Genomic DNA, 18,610 nt, shown 5'->3' with positions numbered 1-18,610 from the left:
ATTGGATCAATCAAAAAAAAAATCAAGTTCTATATCTACCATTTTTTATTATTTTAGATTTGTTATTTTGTTCTTAAACGTACGCGGCGCCGCACACAATTAAAACAAATTTCAAAATTGTATAAGTACTAATCGTAAAATTTCAAATACTGTTTCTTATTCCACATTTCGTTTTAGACAAACTACTCCATTTTTATTCATTTGTAACCTTACGTTTAATTTGCCAACTTTTATAATTACCGACACTCCACTAATTATACAATCTCACACCGGAACTCTAATAAACCTATCTTATATCCCTATCCGCCTAAGCCATCTTGTAGGTCAACTATCAGGTAATATCATTTTATTTCCACAATATACTAATTTAACTACAATTTGTTCATACCGGTAGAAATCAAGTTTCAAACAGATATAATATAAATCTCATAAAAATATGTCCTAACATTTCGTGCTCACCTTATGTTTTTAGTTTTCACTATTGGTCATCAAGTCAGGCTAAGCAACAAAACGAATAGTTTGTGCAACCAGACCGAGTGTTAATAAACAACGAAAAGTTATATTATCTTATTTCAAAAGACCAGTAAGACCAAACTTATGTAATTGTCGCCATAACTATTTATCTCGTATTCATTTGTTGCAATGGAAGGTGAAATAATTTTTCGAGAAACGATTTGTCTCACTTCTGTGACATTTGCTTTGTGCTTGATCAACTTGCTTAATTTTCTGATATTTTCCATACCATGTTTTCCCATACTTTTAATTTCTAATATTTAATGCGTTATAAATAGTATTTAAATAATGAAAAACATGTTTTTTATCAAATGGTTTTAGCGATTCTGAAATCGTGACAACTTGTCGAAAATTCTTGTTAATCATTAAACTAATGTTTTTATATTATAAAAATAATTTTCTACCGAATTAAACCTGCCATCTTGTAAATAAGCGGCTAAATTTACTATAAGCAAAATATGAAAAAATATGTGTAAAATATAAATTGGCGGCCTCCGTGGTGTAGCCGTCAAGACACTTGACTCACTCACGGAAGGTACCGAGTTCGATTCCCGGTGAGAACACAAAAATTTAGTGTGATTTTTCTCAAGCCTGGGTGTTTTGTGATGTAATTCACCACTGTAATTGGGCCTCCTGGCCTGTTGTGGTGCAAAAATAAAATAAATAATATAAATAAATAAATATCACACCTACGTATAAATAAATAAATATATAAAACAATCATTGATTTTACATTGAAAATATTACTTAAGTATTTCAAAGGTTTCAGTTTAACTTCAGGTTTATATTATTTTTTACTAATTATTCGCCATGACACACATATTTATTTTTTAATTAAGAAATTTATCTTCGATGTTTTTTATAATTTAAAACCTAAAACTTATTTAGCCTCCATTCAGACAAGAACGTTACTCTTAAATTGCTGTCTTCCGTCAACCTTGATTTTCCGACAAAATAATGTTTAACACTGTCCATTGTTGACGGAAGTGACTATTTATGTGTCGATCACGAATTACCTCAGAAAGCAACAATAATTGTTATACGTGAAAGGAAAAATTACACCAAGGCGGATTTTATATGTCTTTGTATACGGAAATGTTACAATTTAGTGATTTTATACAAAATAAATACAAAGTTAAATTATGTTACAATTCTTTCATCATGACACATTTGTAAATAATAACGAAAGACATTTTAAATCTGTAGACCATCAAGAAAATAAAAATAATGTTACACGTAAATTTTTTTTTTACTGTTTTTTATAGACGTAATGATGTTTTAGCAACACTTTTGAAATTGAGGTTAAAACATGATTTCTTTACCTGTATTCATACGAACGACGCACACAATATCAAGGCATTCTTGCACATACTGTTGTTTGAATAGTAAGTATAATAATGCAATATTCATCAAATTTATGGTTCTAAATATTATGTCGACATATTTTACTAAAATATCTTAAATTATTAAGCTAATTTACCCAATTAAATATGCACCAAATTTACATTATGTCTAAATACCAGTTTCAGGTGAAAATCTATTCCTTTACATATAAGAACGACTACCTTATGATCTGTAATTTAATGTTCGACACATTTATCAATAATTCCGCGAATGAATCAAACCCATGAGTTTCAGTGAATCGTATTTAAATTATATGTAAGTATCACGTCTATAGTGACATGATTATGACAGATCATCATAACAGTGTTCCTATTCACATCCAGTGGTTCATTAGGCACTGCATTGGCGCTCCTATCAATAACTTGTTTTTGTAACGTAAGATAAGGTAATTAGTCTTTCACTTTAGTTCAAGTAATTATTTCAGTGTAGAATCACCGTGAAATGAATCGAACCTATGACCTCGATGGTGGTAAGCGTACGCCCCAACCACTACACAACAAGGCGGATTTATCCCCACTCTATTTCCTTTTTTAGGAATTTTATCCGCAAGTAGTCATGGAATCAAAAACACTAGTCCGGGGTTTGACTTTATTTCATATACAGAACTGTATTCTTTATCTGCCACAGAATAAATTGAGGCTATACTGACAGAGTGCCTTAAGTAAATAGTCTTTATTCATAAATTTGTTACCACAAGAAGGAAAACATTTGTGAGAAGGGAATATGTGAGTCTAGGCATTTACAGGGCTTATGACCAGTCATTGGCTAGTTTAAGTGGCCACTTTACACACTGTGTAACATTCGCCATTCTGCCTATGTTTGAATTTCCACATTTCCTCAACTCATCCATCTGTTGACTTTTATGAAGTAAAAGAGCTGAAACCTTTATCATGTGGGTGAGATTCATTCGGCTGAACCAATTCACCTACTAGGCAACGCCTGAAAACAATTTTCCAATTTGTATACTTCTTCTTTTACCAGGTAGTTAATTCAACAATGTTTTTTGAGTATGTGTGGCCAGTGACAGGTCATAAGCCTTGTAAATGCCTAGACTTCCCTATTCCCTTCTCACAAATGTTTTTCCTCTCTGTTGCAACAAATTTAAATATGAACAACTCCCTAAAGAAAATCCAGCCAGTCTGCAAGCATTTGGACATACTTAAAACATTGTTGAGTCTTTATATATTTAAGTACTTTTAAATATAGGTGCAAGATGTTAATTCCAAATTTTATGCTTTGTTTAGAATAATGATTCCTTTTGCAAAGCTTTTAAAAAAAAAGAAAATTGGGGGAGAAATGATGCGTTAAAAGAATAATAAGGTTTAAATACGATTATCTCGGAACTTGTTTTAATGACTTAATACATTATGTCAGTAAAGCGTCGAAATAATACACTAAGTTTTACACGAACATATGTATTTATTGCAGTCAGGTGAGTCATCTTGTAAAATTAATAAAACATTCTTCGAATTAATAGAGGATGAAATACGCGCGACTGCGTCATTTCATTTGTTTATTGAGACAACTCATTCCGCTGGTGTTCCTATTTTTACAATATGCTATCGATAATACAATGAAAATGTCTTGCGACACGAACTAAATCGATTTTTAATCTAGTATTATAAGTATCCATACACGACAGACTAAATTGATTACCATAAAGCGCTACAAAGCTGATTAGTTAGGATTGAGCGTGATAAATATTTTGGAAATTTTGAAATGGCTGCCACAGAAAAAAATGTGTGTCAACTAACACTAGAATATTTTGTCACAGCCATTGCAGAAAATATTTAGAACGATATGTTAATTATACTATTACACAGCGGTACTTAAATTTATGAGCTTTTATTTCCGCTTAGTATATAAAACTAATTAATAGTCTACAAATCAATGGCGACATATCTATACAATTTATCTTTCATCGCACCACATTTTGTATGAAGAACGCTTATAACTTAAATATTAACTGTACCGCGAAAATTAAAAGTGGGTTTTACCATTTATTTGGTGGAATTCCATTAAATTTTAACAATTTTACTTTTTTTTCTTTTTTTGCACCACAACAGGCCAGGAGGTCTGATTACAGTGGTGAATTACATCACAGAGCACCCAGGCTTGAGAAAAATCCCTTTTTTTTTAAAATTTTTGTGTTCTCATCGGGAATTGAACCCGGAACCTTCCGTGCGTGAGTCAAGCGTTTTGACCACTACACCACGGAGGCCGCCTTAAATAAAAACGACTTAAATGTTAAAAAGCAACATTTTACTAAGGAGGTTGATAGACAAATATTTTTGACTTTAGCTAGAATTTTGTATAGCCATTTAAAAAAATTATTTCGTCGGATAAATTATTATGGATATTTATTTCCTGGTATACACAGCCTGTTCGCCTTCCGAAGATCGGATATGAATGTCTAGTCTATCCAATCTAGAATAAATAATGAAATCTATGGTGTATCAATATCTGCTCGTGGTGACCATATAGTAGGAGACAACTGATACAGTCACTACTGCTACTAATTTTGCAGACTTTTTTACAAATAAAGTCGAGAAAATTAGACTGGCTTAGATCTAGTTCGGCGAAAAAACCGATAAGTTCAGCTAAGGCCTCTCAAAAATTGCAGTATATAAGTTATCCATAATGATAACAATGAATTTTTTTTTAATACGAAAGCAAACAAAAAGTTTCTCTGGAAAAGAAAACATTGACATTTATCTTTTTGACCCAGTTTATAAATGAATTATTAGAAGAAGAGAGGCTTAAATTATCATTTTCCGTTGTTTCTTTAAAGTAGGAGTTATACAGTTTAAGGGCGAGGACATTTGCATGGGTCTGTCCTAGGGTTAATTTACGAAATGGAATCTCGAACACTTGATTTCATCTTAACTATTCATTAGGGTTCATTATTATTATTGGTTCAGAATATGTCTTAGTGGAATTATTATTGGCAAAATTGTCCAAGACTCGAATGTATACGCTGAAATAATAGGTTTATTAACACTGAAGTTTTGAGTTTTGTTTTATTTCTGGTATTGTGAAAGAGTCTTCTTTTCTTTTTACAAAAATATGCAGGTCTTGCAATAAGACGTTACATAATATAAATACCTGTCAATGTTGATAAATATTGTCATACATACTGCCAGGTAATTAGCATTTACCAATTTCCTCACACATCTTCCTTGAATTATAAAATAATCCCTTAATTATGTTATTGGCTTTTTATTATACTTAAATCATGTCTTGGAGACCTTCTTAGCTCATCAACGAACCAAATTACTAATAAGAAAGAAAAAATGTGCGGAATTAAAATTTAAAAAAATATTATGTAGTGAGAAACAAAGTATGGACTTTGTCTACGGTATTTTAAATTTGTTTGATATTTCGCATCGTGGATATATCTACAGCGTTTACTTAAATATATTGTAACTTGTAACATACATCAATAATTTATTCAAGCTCTGATTTAATCAAATCACTTGGTCAGCATATTTCCGTAAAATTAACTTTTTATCGCACCAAATTAATTCAAAATGTATAATGCTCGCTCGAGTGATTATTATTATTTTTTATTATTCTGCGGTTTGTTATGTAAGACCTACCTATTTAGTTCGATAATATTAATCATGACTGCACGTAATTATAATAATTATTTATTATTATGCATTAAACGATTCAAAATTATTATCTTATCTAATGGAGAAGTAACTAGAAGATGAATAAAAAAACACACGGTCAGTGTCTCATTTGAATAAAATAATGGGTTAAATTCTATGCATGCCATGAATACATCTATAATATATTGAAGTCTTTATTTACATTCAAAATAACCGCCATATTCTAGCCAATCGCAAATATAAGAGAATCATAAAAATATCTGGACCGACAGCCGAGAGAACGGTAAAAAATTAGTGCTTTTTATGAATTGGCCAGAAATGATTTTGTAAGCGCCCAGCCTGTTCGCCTTCCGAAGATCGGATATGAATGTCTAGTCTATACACCGACACCAGGCCAGATGGAAATGCGAATGCCTCGGACAATTTGTAGACCAAACGCCGATACAGTTATGTGTGTTGAAGAACCTAGTACGGACAAGCGTGTGGGCATTAGGACCGGTATACCGAGGAAATTATACTTATGACAAATATCTACACTTACACGCATTCAGATTCTCGTATTTTAAAGACCATTTTCGTATCCACATTTTATATTTAGGACAGACGCCCACCATTCGTACATATTTAAAGCATTATGCATCCCCTTTATGAGATTTGACTTTGAAATCATCCACCTTTTGTGATTTAAAATATGTAAATAGGTACCAATAAATAATGCAAAAAAAATATATTTTAGTTTCCTAAAAAATATTTAAATACTTTTGTGCATCTCTTAAAATACAGTGCCCACTCTTATATAATAGTAATCAATTTCCCTTTTGTTTTTCTATAAACGATGAAAACAATAAATTATTACAAAATTAAAACTTAGTTTTTAGTAGAACCCAATATTTTTTTTTAAAAGAAAACAACTATAAACTCGGGAGAGCACTTCTCAGTGATATAATACCTAAGTATCACCCGGAGATATTAAAGTTCATTTTAGTTTTGTATCACCCGTTGATGCCAATTCAACCACCATAACCTATAATACCTTTAAAATAAAACATCATTAAAAAAAATTGCTTTTAAAAAGGTTTATTGTTTTTACTAAAAACCCTGTTAATTTATGCGTAGTTTTAGTCTTCAAACAAAACCTTACTTCATCATCAACTTATGACTATTAAAATTACCACCAGCTTATTGACAATTTATTTATAATATTTCAAATTTATGTACCTGTGTATGCAGATATTTTTTTATATCTTTAATTGGCAGTTATTCACTTAAGTTTAATGTTTTTGCAAATGTCAAGTTTAATTTTTAGTTACATAGGTATTATATGAACAAGTTATCACGATAACAAATTTTGAATTACATTTTTACAAAAAATTAAGTTGGTTTTTATATTTGAAATGAATTAATAAAAGCATTTAAAAAATTACTGAAACAATTTTCTGTGATTGGATTCAGAAACAACATTTGCGTTGTTAGGATGTACGTTTATTATTAATGCGGTGTTTTTATACAAATGAGCGATATGGTCGAAACCTTTGTTTGAGAAATTGAAATTCTACTAAAAAATGTTTGAGCGAGGTCGTAAACTTGTTGAATAAGTGAATAGATTTTTTTATTTTTTTTATATGGGAGTTGCTTTATTATTTACCTTGCTTATAATATATAAGGTTTATATTTCAAAAGTGAATTTTTCTGCAATTAAATTTCTTGAAATTTATAAACTGTTGGGATCAGGAGGGATATACTAATGTGGGCCAATCAGGAACTTCTCAGCATTTGCTTATGTGAAGAGGAAACCACTCAAAACTCTTCAGGAGAAGCCGGCCTGTTGGCAGTAGTCAACAGGCCTTCCGTTCCACTAGAGGAGTGTTCGGCATTTTCTTCCCTACTTTGGTTTATTTTACCAGTTGCCTGCACTATATTGATCATGTATAATACTACCTCTCGTGTGAGTTCTTTATTACCTATCACCGATAGGATGTCGCATAGATAGGGAGTATAGATGCTTTGATAATCATTCATTTTTACGAGACGCTTAGCTAATTGTGTGCTAATAGATCAAGCACTATCCCAGCTGTTACTGAAGATTATACAGTACAGCTCCTATCTTTCATCTCCTACGGCCGGGAGAATAGTTATGTGATGTGCGTCGCCAAGCGGAAAACTCCCGTAACATAGGGAATTGTTTCCAAACTGGAACCATTTGAAAAAGTTAACAGACGAGAAAGTGAATTAGTCACGGCTGTAAACATCGAAAATAAACATTTCACCTAAATATCATCATCACACCTGTATTTATGGCGTTCAAATTGAATTCTTGTAATGATGTACTTATCAAATATTATTGTCGCTTTATCAGAATTTTCTACAAATTTCTTAACAGAAATGTTCAAAGATTCGCTGTACCGTTAAACAACCGTCTGTCTGCCAAAATCCAATTTTGTAAAATACCTCATCTGTAACAGATTTCTGCTCTGCTGGGCTTTTTGTACAGCTATTATTCGGCTGGTATTTTAATGTGGACAACTAATTTACATCTTTGTGGATCGTGAATTTATCTTATCTTTATATTTTAATACACTGTTAGGCATTTTTCATCCTTTATTTGCTAGCCTTTTTCGAAAAAAATATTTTCTATTTCTGTTTTTTCAATATTTAGTGATTAAGTTGTGTAGAATTTATACTTCGTATTACTTCGAACATAAATAAAATATAGTGTATCAATATTTGTACACCATTATTCATTTGTATTTCAAAGCAATGAACCATAAATTTGTATAACAATATAAAAATGCAATTAAAACCACGTTGTTTAAGTTTACCGTAATATTTTTTATCTGATAACGTTCTAGCAGCCATGTTAACTCTTAAAATGCTGTGCTTAAAAATCCCACTAGAAATGATGCTGTAATGTAGTGTTCTCAGAGTAATAATGCTCTAGAGAAGCCCTTTATTATAATAAAAATTATGATTATATAACATGACTGAATATAATTTTTAATTATAAAGCCGTGTATTTTATATAACAAAAGCATTTTAAAAAATTGTTTTTGTTTTTAGTTTAAAAACAAACCCGTAATGGACGGTTTTGGTTAGCGCTCTCAATTCTCAACCCAAGTACTTACGGGCCGTTGTATTGCTGTAACCTGTTGCTAACTTCGACATCAATAATCATTTGAAAAATCTCCGTAAGGGCGACTCTATTAAGTTATTACTCAAGGTAGTGTTACATTACGCAAAAGACAAGATATTTTAAAATACAGGTATGAAAAAAAGAATTAACAAGCATAAAATATGCTGTTTAATAATCCATTTTCCATAATTCATAAAACATGTATGTTTGTAAGTGAAAATTCTTGATGGAAGTTCATTGTAATTTATTATATTAATAAAAAACAAGTGATACTATAATCCACAAATTTGGAATATCCAGCGACCAGTTTCATCGCTTTCGCGACATCTTCGAGATTGGTATCTTTATTAAGGAGTTCAATGTATTTATACAAAACAAAGGTAAGGATATATAATTCAAAATTATATGAAAGTAAATTAAATAAAGTTATTTTTATCTTCATAAAAAATAAAAATTGATAATGATCCTTAAGATAAAAATAAATTTATTTAATTTACTTTCATATAATTTTGAATTATCTATCCTTACCTCTGTTTTGTATAAATACATTGAACTCCTTAATAAAGAAACCGATCTCGAAGATGTCGCGAAAGCGATGAAACCAGTCACTGGATATTCCAAATTTGTGGATTAAAGTATCATTCGTCTTTTATTTACATAATTCAAAAAATTATAAAATATAATTTAGCTTCATTATTTTTTTAAATAAGACATACCTACATCACTCACAACACTTAATTAAAAACTAAGGGTTCCTTGGTCGTTTCTTGAATTACAAATTACTTCGGAGAACGAACATTAAATTGCGTTGTTCCAAGGTTGTTTAACGATCTCTCACAAACCATCATTAAAATGAAAGATCTTCAATTGAAATAAAGAGCTGAAGAAATACCTTCTAAATATTTTAGTGTCTGAAATATCTTCAAAACACTTGTTAAAAGGTAACAAATAAATATGTATAGATTAACAAATTACAAAAGGGATGGAGAATACTTTAAATAAGGGAATATTGAAGTCTAGGCATTTACAGGGCTTTTGACCTGTCATTGTCATCTGACTGGTATTCTCCATCTCTGTTGTTATTTGTTAATCTTAATGACTCCCGAGAGGGTGAAGTCCAGTCTTTTGTCTACGAACATTTGGACAAACTCAAATATTGTAATAAAACCAACTGGTCCAAGAAGAAGTTTAAAAATTGAAAATTGTTTTCAGGCGTTGCCTAGTATGTGAAATAATTCAGCCAGATGAATCTCTTCACAACAATAAAGGTTTCAGCTCTTTAACTTCACTAAAATCAAAAAATGGAAGAATTAAAGAAATATGGATGTTCAAACATGAGCAAAAAGGTGAATGTTACACAGTGTGTAAAGTGGCCACTTAAACCAGCCAATGACAGGTCATAAGCCCTGTAAATGCCTAGACTTCCAAATTCCCTTATTTAAGGTATTCTCCATCCCTGTTGTAATTCGTTAATCTTAATAACTCCCGAGGGGGTGAAATCCAGTCTTTTGTCTACGAACATTTGGACAAACTCAAATATTGTAAATATGTATAGTATAAATAAAATAATGTTTAAAAAACCTGCCTTGATTTTTTTTTTAATGATCGAACCCATCGAAAAATCAGTGGGTAACAAATGGTTTTATGATTTTGATAATTTTTTACCTATGGAGGTATATATATATACTACACACGTGCGTTTCCAGAAACTATCTACCAGCCAGCGGGCCACATGGCGACGATATCTACCTACTGTATACAAAAGCTTCTCTTCGGACATCTATCTCCCTTTGTTAACCATGGAGTTGAAACAGTGTTTGATTTATTTAGTTTTTTATTGCTTACTTCTTGGTATGAACACTTGACCAATTTACTACTATACTCTATTTTTTATAAATTTATTGATATTGTTTTAACTTTGCTGGAATTCCTCTCATCCGTGCGCTTTGTAGCTGCACGATGATTGGTTATCTAGCTTTAATATATCAACTTTAAAATACCTTAATTTTGTAAACAGGGTCTAGAATTCCAATCGTCTACGCGCTTAGTAGCAGCAAGGCGTATTGTAATCTTACTCCTTTTTACTATTCATATTATAATTATTTTGTAATACACTAAATTTATTTGTCAATTTTTAAAATGTGTAAATGGGGGCTAAATTTCTAACTGTCCATGCGCTCTGTAGCTGCAAGACGTACTGGGATGTTTATTAATTGTACAGCGCCCTTGAGGTGATTTTCACAAAAATGGCGCTTTATAAATTATCCAACTATATATATATATATATATATATATATCAAGAAATGTCAATAAAAAACATCAATAATTGTAATATGTATTTAAAAAATACATAATAAACACTGTTCTGCAGCAATGAAACGGATGTCAAGTTCTGTATTATATGTAGACCGACGTGACATCGTAGATAGTCACACAAGAGTTAATGTTGTTAGATAATAATAGCATATGTTGGAACCTGTTGTCTTTAGATTAAACGTTATTGAAAAAAATTGCTAAAATAAATCAAACCTTTTAGAAATGTGTATAACTGGCGTCTTTAAAACGTGTTCCGTCAGTGCATCCTCTATAAACGGTAGATGCATTGAACGGCTACAAGAGCAACGTACATTTTACACGAAGTACCTAGAAAGATCTCCAGAAACCAGTTTTGTGATCTTCCAATGGTTGATGCCCTGCAAAGCGCGCGAAATTAAGCCCGTGTTTCAAGCTTTCGTGTGAGTCTTCAAAGATTCATTGCAGATGGTCTACAAATAGAAATAATATTCACAATAACAATATTCAGTAATTATTTACTTAAATTAAAACACTGTTGTTGGTTGCAAACAACATTTAAAAATACTAATGATCATCTGCACGTGCATTATATTGAGATAATACTTAAATATTCTTCACTTTTAAGGCATTAACTTTGTAGTCAAACATTTCACTAAATGTAATTAAATATTATATGCTTTTATTTTTTTTATTTTGTTTATTCAGAAAAACAACAGCAATTCAAAAAATATGCACAACATTATAAAAAAACATAAAATAAAGCCAAATAAGTTTTCCACACAAATACAATTATAAAAATCCAGTTCTTTTAGATATTAATATATGTAGAAATGCATGTGTGATAGTTTTTGTGTGTGAGGATGCGTGCTAAGTGGGTGGAGTGTGGTTTTGGTAGGTATGTGAATATGTAGGTGAGTGTCTATGGGTGTGAGGGTGGGTTCAAAGAAATAATATATATAAAACCACTTATCGACTTTTCTATGTATACCAGTTACGAGACGCTCCCGTCTCTTCGTTAGACGCAACCTAAACCTATTTAACTCAAGCTCCTCCTTCCATCCCCTCTCCTATTTTCAACTTTTTCTCAAACAACATAAAATATTTTTTATAATCTAATTAGTGTGTGTTTGTCCTAATCAGTGTATGTGCTTATTCAAATGCATGTCGTGTTGATTTTATATTTTTGTGCAACAACTATGGTGAAGGTGTATAGTGGGTTTGGCATGTTGGCTTAATTGGTGTCCCGACAAATAGACGAGTACGTCTCGAAACCGGTAGACACAGAAAAGTCGGTAAGTGGTTATTTACAAATATTAAATAACATTCAGAATATATGTATAATATTAGGTGTACAAGTTTGGATTTTGTCTAAGGGAAGAGACCATTGCACGAGACTGCTGCGAGATAATGAATATATTTATATACTATAAAGCGTGCTGTCTAGATGTTTACTGAAATATATATTTATGTAATCTTTTTTAATTTTTATGAATGTGGATGTACATACTCGTACATCCACATTTCGTATGTTGTATCCCAACTCAACACAGGGCTCATGGCCTAATAGAGTTAAGGATGCGTTATTATTATTTTTTTGTAATATATGTGTATTTGTATGAATAAGTAAAAAAAAGTTTTAATAAATAATACGTTTATATACTACGCGAGTTCAGTCCTTCGCTTCAGAATATACCTACATGTACAATTGTTCATCTAAGAATATTTAAATGGGCAATTTATCCATACATGATTAAGGTGACATTATTTAAATTATTGAGAAATATTTTTAAATAATTAACATAATTTTTTCATTGAGTTTTGATATTATTTTGTTTCTTTTACACATACGTTATGAACCATGCGATTCAAATCTTTAAAAAAGAATGCAATTCTTTATGCGTTGATGCACATTGATACTTGGTTACTTTTTTTACTTCAATAATTGGATGGTGTTATACAAAAATGTGTCGAGCCACTAAATGGAAAAGAATGAGTCATAGTGTCAGAATCATGATCCAAAAGTGATATTCTTTCTTTAAAAATATTGTTTGATAAGTTTAAACTTACAAAATCTGTACTTGTAACACCCGGATGTGTTAAGCAAAAACCACGCAACTGGAATAAAAACAATATAACACTGCTTAACGTTATATTGCGAATCAAGATTAATATATGACTTACATTATAACGATATTGCATGTATAAAATGTGTTAACCCCGAAATAGACGCTTTTTTAGCCAGAATTTTTAATAAGTTTTGTTCATTCAAACGATATTTTTTTTTTTAAGTCTGGTTTAGAACATGAAGCTTTTACTTAAATTTTGATCAAAATTTTCCATTACAATAAAACATATTCGATTGATAATTTTACATTTGAAAAAATATATAAAAATTATAGATTTACGTACATAAGTATATTTATATTTTTTGGGTAGTAATATTATTTAAAACATTTTTGCGTTATTTTTATTAAAAAGATATTAGTTTTTAAGGTGTTTTTTAAAAACTTTTTATGACACATTTTTGTCAAATTAAATTTTTACTTTAAAAATAATAAATAAATAAAAATTGCCACTTTTTTTGTTATGTTAATTCTTTTTTTAGTATTGAACTTAACGGTAAACACAGGGGCTTAATTATTGATTGTGCTTTTTAAAAATGCGTCTGATGTCAAGCATCAATTATCTCAGTTTGAGATTGGTGTGGCTTTACACATTTTTGCATAACACCATCCAATTGCAATGGTTACAAAAGGAATTAAATACAACAAAATTAGGTGTACATAGAAAACGCAGAAGTAAACACCATAATGGTTTTTTTTTTTTTAGAAACAATAAAATTTGGATTTTTACTGTGAATACGTATAAAAACTTTAATACAAGTTTTCCCCCCTTACATTAGAAAATACCTGTTTCAAATTAATGGCAGACAATATTTATGTGAGGTATTAAAATTTGATTCATTTGTATACTTATTTAAATCGTGTTTAGTTTTGATTGGGTTTTGTTACATTTAATTCGAAAGGAGGTTCGTAGCCTCCATATAATTTATATGAAGTTTTTGTGATCGTGATAAAGTATTGGTGGCACTATATTACTAATTGAAATTCGCAAGAAGGTAAAATAAGTCGTGTATCTTATATCAAGTAAGGACACACGAGTATTTGCACGATATTAATGCATGTCTCGCAAAAGTCTTCTTTTTCGATTCACTAATGGAAAAGTGATGTTACGTTTTGACGAATCGGTGTGCTAATTTTGAGTATTTATTTCAACAAGATTATAATAATACGTTACACTTTAAGGTCATTCTGCAAGAGGATTTATAAAATATTTACACTCACAAAATACACTTTTCGGGTTAAGCCTCATTCCTTCAGTTTGTCATTAATTCATTTTTAAATTTTCGGATACGGAAACGTAAATGTTCAGCGATTGAAAAAAAACGGCGGAGCAGAATTTCGAAATGATTAATGTTTTACTTAACATCTCTCTTTCCATTTGAAATATCAAAACCATAATAATAATGACGTTCTGCTCCGATGGATAGTTTTAATATCTAAATATTAACTACGCAACATTTCAAAGAATGCCGGGAAATAACAGCGTTTTCTTTTAATTATTGAAAGTGGCAGTAAAATAAAAATATTACCTGGCAGTAGGTACCTATCTAATTATTTATTTATTATTATTACTAAAAACCGTAGCAAATTTATAAAAAAATAAAGTGAAATATCGTGGGTATACCAGAAAAACCGGTTAACTACGTTTTTGGCATATTTGAGTTATGAATACCATTAACTTTAAATTTTTATCCTCTATCTATAGGTATAATCGGTTAAATTGTATTACCGCTATAAACTAAGTTTCAGACAATTGTAGAGGAAGTAAAAACGTATATATAGCATTTCTTCTCAAATCTTTACAAAGAAAATCACTTAAATGATTTTAAGTGATTATTTTTCAATTGAAGTTTATGTTTTTAATTATGAATATACAAGGAAAAACGGTTAAGTGTCTTTGTCTGGTTTTCGTTACTAAAACAATATCATATCCAAAGTTTTTATTGCAAGTAAAAACAACTAATATGTGAGTTTAGCTAGTTTTCATTGAAGTAAAAATATCTACCTTAATGAAACCATACAACAACGAAAACTGTGTTTAAAAAAACTTGTTAAAGTTATGCAAAACGGGAGTCATTCCCGAAGAATTCAATCATTGGTAAAAGAGTCTTTCCACTTCCGCTAATGTGATAAAAGCTTTATCTGACTATAAACACAGTGTTAAATTTGATACAACTCAAATTCAGTTAGACAATGTCCCCAGCTAACTCAACCAGCACAAATTTCTTCACAAGGAAAATCAGCTAAATGCTGATTTTATTTTTCTTATCATACTTCACCAACAAGCTACAAAAAGTGGCTTGGTGGGATTTTAGTTTTAGTAAAAAATATAACAAGTGATTTTTTTTTTAAATTGTAAGAATGTATAATTATACTATTAAAATAAATAAAATAAAATAAAAATACTTAATTATTTTTTTCTCAAAATTCTATTGCTTTTTATTTCATATAAAAGCAGTAATGTATAAAATATGTTTAATGAATACTAAACAAAAAGTATTTAAAATAAAAAAAACAAAACTTGATTTTCAATGAACAAGCAAACTTTAAAATTCAATTTACGCAAAACTGGATTTTGCGGTTAGACGGTTTTCCTTGTATACCCACGATATAATAGAAATAAAACAAATTTAATTGTTATGGTTAAACTCAATTAAAGTAATGTATAGTACAAAGAATAAAAGATTTATTGTATAACAGTGAAGTATAGAAGAAAGGTAGTAAATAAGAGATTCATTTAAGGTTTTTTGATCTTACATAGGCACACAAATTCAGTAAAAAAATAAATAGACCTTTATATGAGTATATTATACAAACAGACTGAATCTCCGGTTCATCGGTTATTGTTGCAAAGTCAGTAGTACGCACTTCCTATGTACATCCGAATGAGCATGTAACTATCTGAGTAGCAAGTATGACTGCTTGTATATAATATAATGTTTCAGGGGTCTCAATGTGAATAAAAATGCATATTCTCTATTATGAATACGTAATTATCATTGCCATGTGAGTTTTTTGTTGATAAATTAATGTGTAAATTTAGTTTCTCCTAGTAAAAACATGTCGATTCAAGTGAAAAGTTTCATTCCACATGAGAATCTGCGTTGAAATCTCCCACAATCTGCTCATCTCTTCTCCTAGGCCTTGGATCACGTGACGGCTTGAGACCAATGACATTATCTCGGAATAGGTAACAGTTGTTGCTTTATACATACTAATGAGATTCAGAGATTGTCTCAAACGCACAACTTAACTTAATATATATAGATATTATTAATGGTTAACAGTTCTTACCTGAATCCAGTGTGTTTCCAATTGTAAATCCAATGTAAGGAAATGAGAAGAACCACTTTTCACAACAAAGGTAAAACAATCATCACTTCACAGTCCAACTATGATAGTTTATATCACGGTATTTCACAGTCTGACAAACGCACAAATATGATTATTATGCGCTTCGAGTACTTCTATTAAGTTTGTATGTCACATTAAAGATTTCTCTTCTTTACGCTCACGATTGGAAATCAATCACAACCACTATTCGTGTCACATAATGTTACACAAAACACAAGGATTTATTATTCTTTAGGGATTTCAGGAGAAATCGCACCAATTTATGTACATTTCACTGAGCATCGCGAAACGAGTAGTATGTTCTAGTGTAGCGTAACGGTGTTTACTATCACGCGGATCGGACAACTTTAGCAGCGCTAATTTGCATAATTTAACTCAGCATTTAGTTGAAAGGCACAACAAAACAAAGGGTTCGTTCGTAAAGTTCACTATATTCTGTTATCAGAATTTGTTCGAGTTTCGTAACACGATCGATCGCTGCGCCAAAATGTTACGAGCGCACGAAAAAATATACAGTTACTTTCCAAGGCGACGTCCGCTGGGGAACCGGCCGTAACGCGAGACAGCTGCGAGGCTCCTCGCCAGTAGGTGCTCAGAGGTTTATGACCGCTTCCCGCTCGACACTGACGCGGAGTTAGCTTTCCTCGAGCACTGGGGACGGACTGCGGCTGCGGCGGGCTGGCGGCGGACGGCGCGCCGAGTGCGGCGAAAGGCTTCGGCGACGGCGAGAGAAGTGGTGGCGAACTCGCACAATCTACCACACGCCTCTGCCGAAGTGTCCGTGCCGACGTACGACGGTGGGTGACAATCAGTCGCCAGCCAATATGGTCCTCAACCCCCGCAGACCAGCGATGGAAATTAACGATTTTATCAACACTTCGCTAGCGTGCTAATGAAATTCGTTATAAGCTATTCATCATCATCATCATTCCCTTTCCGCACCTAATGGTGCATAGGGCACTGCATTGGTACACCAATACCAGCGTATCTTGATCATTTTTGTTACATGAAGGTAAGATGATCAGTCTTACGCTTAAGGTACCAGTCCAGGGGATGAAATATTTTAGTGTAAAAACACCCTTTTAAATAAAGATTTCATGTCAACCATGTCGGGAATCGAACTTGAGACCTCTTGCATGGTAGGCAAACGCGCTGACCATTACACCACAAGGCTGTTATAAGCTATTACTAATGCTCATCCTTTATACTACAACCGCTTCAGAAAAGTTTTGTATCACTCCAAAAAAATTGATGGAATTTTTTTGATCTTCTAGAACATTCGTTCTTTTTCCCCCATGACATATTTTTTCGAATGATTTTAATCTCAATAACTTTCTTTTACTCCTCAAAGATGTCCTAATGTCGGCCTCATGGTGTAATGGTCAGCGCGTTTGCCTACCATCCAAGAGGTCTCGGGTTCGATTCCCGACATGGTTGAAATGAAATATTTATTTAAAATAATGTTTTCTCACTAGAATATTTCCCTGGACTGGCACCCAAAGTGTAAGACTGATCACCTTACCGTCATGAAACATAATGTATCAAGATACGCCGCGATTGGTGTACCTATCCTGTGCTCTATGCACCATTAAGTGCGGAAAGGGAATGATGATAAAATACACATAGAAATAGCATTTCATCAAATTTAGCAAACGTAAAAATATTTTTTTAATATTTCATTACGAATTCACAATGCTAATGCGATATACTCTGACATTACAGCTTACACCACAATCACATTATTTACGTTCGCTGTACTTCCTATATGGAAATTATCACTTCAAGTCGTGTTATTGGATTGAAAGATTAAAATGTTAAATTTTTTAGTGTGTTTTTACAAATTATAATTCGACAAACGATCTCGCCCACGTGAATACCATTTAGGTATTATTAATATAAATGTAAGTATTATTTTTATGAATCTACCGAGAATTACAACAATATTGTTTTTTGACGAAAACACCATCTTAATAAATATATTTTTCATTTGGCAAGAAACACTAACCAAACAAATGTTGTGTGACAATAAATTGTTTTTGAAATATTTTGTATGGTTAACGTTGAACTTTAATTTCACCAATTGAATTTGACCAATTGAATGTTAAATAACCCTTTGTTGATGTGTTATTTAGTGCCTATCGGTGAACCAAGTAACATATAAATTTCGTTTGTGTTAG

General features: G+C 31.3%; 1 protein-coding gene across 1 annotated transcript in view; it reads right to left on the bottom strand.

The window, feature by feature from the left end:
• The window catches only part of RhoGEF64C (Rho guanine nucleotide exchange factor at 64C), a 319,583-nt gene extending 302,373 nt beyond the window's left edge, over nt 1-17,210 (bottom strand). The window contains exon 1 of the mRNA XM_088230971.1: nt 16,374-17,210. The gene's annotated coding sequence lies outside the window, so the exon portion shown is untranslated. The remainder of the gene's footprint in view (nt 1-16,373) is intronic.
• Between the last annotated feature and the right edge of the window lie 1,400 nt (nt 17,211-18,610).

This window comes from Micrasema longulum, unplaced genomic scaffold (genome assembly GCF_059751315.1).
Source record: "Micrasema longulum isolate JH-2025_06_02 unplaced genomic scaffold, ASM5975131v1 h1tg000835l, whole genome shotgun sequence".
Lineage (NCBI taxonomy): Eukaryota > Metazoa > Arthropoda > Insecta > Trichoptera > Brachycentridae > Micrasema > Micrasema longulum.
The sequence above is the reverse complement of the archived record's forward strand: the minus strand, read 5'-3'. Positions and strand labels throughout refer to the sequence as shown.